This window comes from Cherax quadricarinatus, chromosome 53, assembly GCF_038502225.1.
Source record: "Cherax quadricarinatus isolate ZL_2023a chromosome 53, ASM3850222v1, whole genome shotgun sequence".
Lineage (NCBI taxonomy): Eukaryota > Metazoa > Arthropoda > Malacostraca > Decapoda > Parastacidae > Cherax > Cherax quadricarinatus.
Window position 1 is genome coordinate 3419117 of NC_091344.1, and position 6607 is coordinate 3425723.

The window sequence follows — 6607 nt, forward strand, 5'->3', positions numbered from 1 at the left end:
GGAGACAAATGGTTTTTAATACTTGACGTGCTGTTGGAGTGTGAGCAAAGTAACATTTATGAAGGGATTCAGGGAAACCGGCAGGCCGGACTTGAGTCCTGGAGATGGGAAGTACAGTGCCTGCACTCTGAAGGAGGGGTGTTAATGTTGCAGTTTAAAAACTGTAGTGTAAAGCACCCTTCTGGCAAGACAGTGATGGAGTGAATGATGGTGAAAGTTTTTCTTTTTCGGGCCACCCTGCCTTGGTGGGAATCGGCCGGTGTGATAATAAAAAAAAAAAAAAATATATATATATATATATATATATATTTCGGTCACAGCTACGTGGTTTAGGATTCTGTGACAAGTTCCTGCCTCTCTTGTTTCTGGTACTTTTTCTGTTTCTCTTATGAATACTTCTTGGAATTCCTTATTGAATATGTTACACTGTTATTATAATCCTCCATGAGCTCTTCCCCATTATTTTCAGTCTGCTTAAGTGATCATTTTCTCTTCATGTGATATTGTGCAAGCAGGTTGGGAAGGATTGCAGCGTATGTCACTATGTGATTTTCATATTTTTTGTGAATTATTCCTGCTTTTTAGATTCTTGCATTGGACCACTCTCCTATCCTTTTTCGCTTTCATCTCTCTTATTCTGCATTTTTAATGCCCTCCTTTTCTTTGTCTTAGCTTCCAAAAAATGTTTATTGAAAATTTGTTTTTTTCCTCTATGGGTTGTCTATGTACTTTGCCCCCTTCCTCCTTCCCGCTTCTCATTGTTTCAGGAAGAATCTTTCAGTGACATCCTTGCATTGCTAATAAAGGAAGTGGATCATGTTCTGATTTGTTTATCATTAAATTAATTGGCCCAGCTCTTACTCTTCCATATCTTTTTTTTCGGAAATGTAGCCTTCTTGTCCGTTTCCATCAATTATATTTTCATAATCTGATATCCATTATACTGTATAACTACTTTGCATACAGAGGCTTATTACCGAGAAAAATGAAGAAAAGACTACGGTGCTGAACTATCTTAAAGTTCTATACAGCTAGACAGTCACAAGTAAAGCTTGTGTAACTGTCTTTTCTTTACTTCATTACACAGCAAGATTCACAGATTGAACATTAAAATGGTATAAAATACCGACAGGTTGTTAGGTAAGACACATATGCAACAGTTAGGTATCTTTATTATGAAACGTTTCGCCTACACAGTAGGCTTCTTCAGTCAAGTACAGAAAAGTTGATAGAAGCAGAAGATACTTGAAGACGATGTAATCAGTCCATCACCCTTAAAGTTTTGAGGTGGTCAGTCCCTCAGTCTGGAGAAGAGCATTGTTCCATAGTATGAAACAATATTGTTTCATACTATGGAACAATGCATTTACTATCCTATGTTAACAAGTGTAACTACTAATAAATATGCAAATTCAATTACTTTTGCTGAAAAAATGTGAAATAAAGTTTGATTAATGAACTTTAACTAGTTTTAATATTATGTCTCTGTTTACTAACATTCAGTAAATATATTGATCATGTATAAATGATGTTGATCATATTTAAAAAAATGTACTGCAGCTTAGTAAGTTGCTTTCACTGTTACCATGTTCTACGCTCATTATTAAGTAGAAAAGTTTAATACGTGTCTTAATGAATTTAGATGTTTATCTCAAATGCCTTTTAATTTGCTTAATCACCTCATCATATACTCTTTATTTTACATCTGAGCAAAATGGAGACAAATGCAACTTTGCTATTTCTCGACGTTCATGTGAGCTAAAGTAATAATTTAATAACTTCTTTGTGTCGTCAGTTTATTTTTTCCAGCTTAGCTACATTAAAAAAAAAAACAGACATCTCACACCATGGCAGGGTGTCCCCCCCAAAAAACATTCATCATCATAGTCATTTTGTCAAAAGTGTACAGATATCACAGTTCAATGATTCTCCGAACTGACACATCCCTATCATTCCTCCAGATAGCTTTCAAATTTTCAACCCTGAGGATCAGTCGTGGAATAATTGGCAAGAACAGATATCCTATGCTGAAGTTTATGTACATCATTCCAGAAATTGGTTTGCATGCGATAACTATAGAAAGCCCCTTCTGACTGGCTCCAAAATTTATGCACTCGTTTATATTCGACGAAGGATTGTATTGTTAATGAAGTTTGTAGGTACTATTTTGCCACTTTTAATCTCGATATGTTATACAAATGTTTTGCCAAAAATAATTTGAATATTCTTCATCATGAGGGGCTCTTGATAAAAAAAACTGGAAATCCTCTTATTCCTTGGATCGAATCTGTATACCACACATTCTACAGGTGCTATATAACCTTTATGGAATTTAGCATAAAGAGGTACGTTAAAATGGTTGCGAGTATTTTCTTTTCTTGGCTAGTTTTCAGAACACTGACCATTTCATGACTTTTTTGGGGAAGTTCAACGCATTTCTCACTATATGTAACTAACATATTCTTAGGCCCAAGGCGTTCTCTTCCTTTTTTTCCTCTCCATCTATCAACCAGACAATTTTTCAGTTTATTCTTACTTTTTGTACATGCCAAGAATCATCTTCAGTTCTTTATGTTCTCTCCACGTTTTCTGTGACTGAACATCATTCCTTCCGTAGAGTTATGGCTAACAAACAACAGTACTGTTGCTATCTCAGCCTGCATGACTTATCTGTGAACAATCATAATCAGTAAGTTCTTTAAATGTGTGATTTTCGACCTTAACTTTTCGAATTAGTGTCATGGCATCTAGAAGCTTGACATTGTTATGAAGGGCCTCTTCAGGTAGTGACTCGTTATAGTCCAGTTGCTTTACAAGATAAGCTCTGTAATTTTTCTTTATTGTTCTATCAACGTTAACTATTATTATTATTATAATAAAAATAGAAGCGCTAAACCTACTAGGGTCATACAGCGCTGCAGGACAGGAATTGACGCAGGATCAAAGGATAAGTAAGGGTGGACAGGACAACAAAGGCAAAGTTAGGAAGGGATGTGAGGTGTGCTAAAGTTTGTGTAATAAATCAGTTGCTGTAATCAGCGTCCGTTGAAATAGTTCAAGTGTATGACAGAAACCTCGCTCATGTCTAAGTCACTGTTCAGAGCAGTGAGTAATATATTTCTTGACTCTTTTCTGTCAGCCTTTAAAATAACCTTCTTGCTTTCTATCTTTGAATGTTTTTTTCTTCATTGTACTGAACGTTTGTCATTTGAATTTTCTCATGTTGTTATGAAAATCTTCATCTGTTTGTATTTCTTGTTCCTGGAAATTCTGGTAAGCTTCGTCCCCTTCTGTTCAGTTGTCGGTATATCATCATTAATATCAGATGGGGCAACTAATCCAGTTATAATGTAAGCTCTGTAGAGTCTTGCTGAAATAGGTTAGTCTACCTGTTCTTTAGCAGATCAACCAGAAAGACAGTATTGGTGTCATCTTTAGATACAAAGTTTTTCAGGGTTTGGATAATTGAATCCATGTTACTGCAAGGAGATCTGTTCACATAGCTGTTTCGATGTTGTTGCTCGATGCTCTACTGTGAGGTAATAGCGAGCCAAAGTTCCAGCACTAAGATCAAATATATGTTTCTTTGTTGAGTTAGATTTATTATCTATGCGATTTTCATTTATGAAGGATATAGTTTGGGCAGTTAGGTAGCAAAATTAATAATTCGTAAATATGAAAATGCATCCATCATATAACAGTCACATATTCTAATGAAAGATGACTTGTGCATTTTTTGGTAATTAACATCAGTATCGTTTGCAATATTATTTTTTTTTTCGTGTAATCCCCTTAACAAATCTCATGATAATGTGCCTCTGTTGCAACAATGTTTTTAAAATGTCTATATCAGAACGTTGCATTGTAATTTCGCGAACTCTTTTGTTATCACTCTTGCTGGAGTGAGGGATTTACGCTCATTGGTTCCTTTTATATATTTTGACTTGCGCTTAGAAAAAAAAAAGAAAGATTTTCCATAGACCCGTGAATGAGCAGAAGTTAATTTTCTTAAAGACTGTCTGGGGTCGATATCACTTGACTGAGAAGCTTGTTTCTTGAGCAATGCTAATGGTGTTTTGTTGTTGGATTGTATTGGGACACTTGAGAAAGCTTGAAAAATTCGAACAGTTGCAGTATCATTTAATATTTATCGAGAAATAAGATCATGAAGATTAGTTAGCTTACGTAATGGTAACTGTTTGTAACATATACATATTCCACATCCTGTCTTCTGGCGTTTGATCTCACTTCAATTTCTTCTGACATCTTGTATTAATTCTAGTTGGGAGCTCCCTGAAGATAAAAAGAAAACGGGTTCCGTAACCCACTTAAGTAATGCTGTTATTATGTAAGAAAATAAAAACGATATTACAGTTCATTATTTGTAATTTTAATAGTACCACTAAATCAAAACATGAAAAATTTGGGAAACAAATGCACATTCATTATACATAGTTCCAAAATAAACTGCAGTAGGTTATTTTGAAAGATTTTATTGTTTTAAACTGTCAACAAATCTGATAATAAGTTAATTAAGAGGGACATTTCGGTCACTGTGTGCACTTAGTAAAATTATAATGAATTATATTATTCTGAAAAAAAAAGTTTTTTTTTCTGTATACTTGAAATATTTCAATATCTCAACCTTCAAAAGTAATTAACTATACTTCATCCTATGTAAAATTATATTTTAAAAAAATTTAATAATAGGTAAATTCTTACTGGATCAACTCTTAATGAGTTAAAGGCCAAAACTCATATACTTCGAATCTGCCAAAAACGGAGGAATGTTTTTCAAAAATGGCGTCCTACAAGGCATTTAGCTGGGAATATAAAATGTCCATCACATGATCCCATGAATCTGAAAAAAAATTAAATAAGTAAAAATTACTGTGACGTTTAGTCCTTCTATTTGATACTCAAAATTGCTCTGGCTTGACGATTTGAGACATAGTATATTAGAACAATTAGTATGTCGCCCAATTAATCCAAGATCATGGCGCTGATGATGTCTTTCCTAAATTAAATAATTTGGCTACGTCGAATAAACTTCCGGTTAAATTTGAAACCGACGCAAAATTACCATTTCTGGATGTATTTATATATATGAAAAATTTATGCTTAGTTTCTATATCAAGAATTCAAACTTATGCTCCTATATTCATCTTCACTTAAACCATAAGAAAGGATAAACATTTATTTTGACATCGCGTCCAATGGCATTGAAAATATCTAGTCCTGGGTACCTAAATAAGGAATTTTACAAAATCTTTGATATTCCATCTAAACTGTGATACAGCATTTTTATGAGTAAGCCTTGTTTTCAAAAATGAACACATTCTACTGAAGAAATGAAATGATGTGAACGCAATCTCTGATAAATACGTAATTGTTATATTTGTGTACTTATACGGTTTTACTGAAAATCTTCATACCAAGTTATACAAATAACGTGTTTATATTGTATTACAATTATTCTTAGGTATGTATTACTGTAGCACAATTTACTATTTTTATCTATTGTCATATAACTTATTTATTGTTTCTCACAGCTGTGATCTCAATATTATAATTTATGACATTCTTGTGTGTGTTTTAGCGATGACAGTTCCTGTGAGTATGTGACAGGACACCAGCATCGTGGAGAAGTTAGTCAAGAATGAGCTTGATTAACTCTCACGCATTTATTCTTGATTTCATTTGCTAGAAGTTTCTTACTGAATTTTGTCAGTACTGACATTTATTCATGTTCCAGTAATCACATTTTTTGTATTTTTAAACAATTTCATTTTAATTCTGAATCACCTGTGCTTAGCGGTGCTTAATGCGCATGTAAATAACGTAAGACTCAAAATCTTAGCAGTTTTGTGCCAGCTGAGAGACATCCACCAGGCCATAGACAATACATTTACTCTTGTGAACCTCTAGACAACGTTCTTTCCTTTGATGGCAACACAAGCAGTCTTGAAGCTTGTGTCACTGTAATTCGCAGTGCAATGGATAATTAGACTTGCGAAAAGCAGTCTCTACAGATCTCCGTCGCCCAGAGAAGCCAGCAAGCTCATTACAAACAGTGATTTTCATAATTAGTTGGTCAAAATATGAAGTTATGCTCCGTACTTATTTTTTTCCCAGCAACAACTTTCGATCCATATTTTATACTTCATTAATTAGTGAATGCAACGCCTATTACATGAGAAGCATTAAGTTATTTCTCAACTTGTCTCTCTAAGCTGTTGACTACATTCAAGACGTCAGTAAAGACTGTACCCTTCATTTGGCAAACTAGTGGCCTTTGGTGCCATTAAGACCAAGATGCAGCTTTCTTTAGTGTATGCCTATTTCACTACTACTCCTCTGAGTGTAGAGTTGGAATCTCTAACAATCCAGTTGCAAGTACGAGCCGTTTCCTCTTCGGGGATTTTTTCCATATGTCAACCCTATATTTAACAGTTCTGCAACTCCTTCCGCACAACGTGTTGTCTGCGTGGCCACACAAGATTTTGTAAATGTTCAGTCGCGACCATTGTCTAGGGCTAGTGTAGCGAGTAGTCGCTCTATTCGTAGTGCAAGAAGTGCTTTAAGCAACTAGAGTACTAGAACGTGT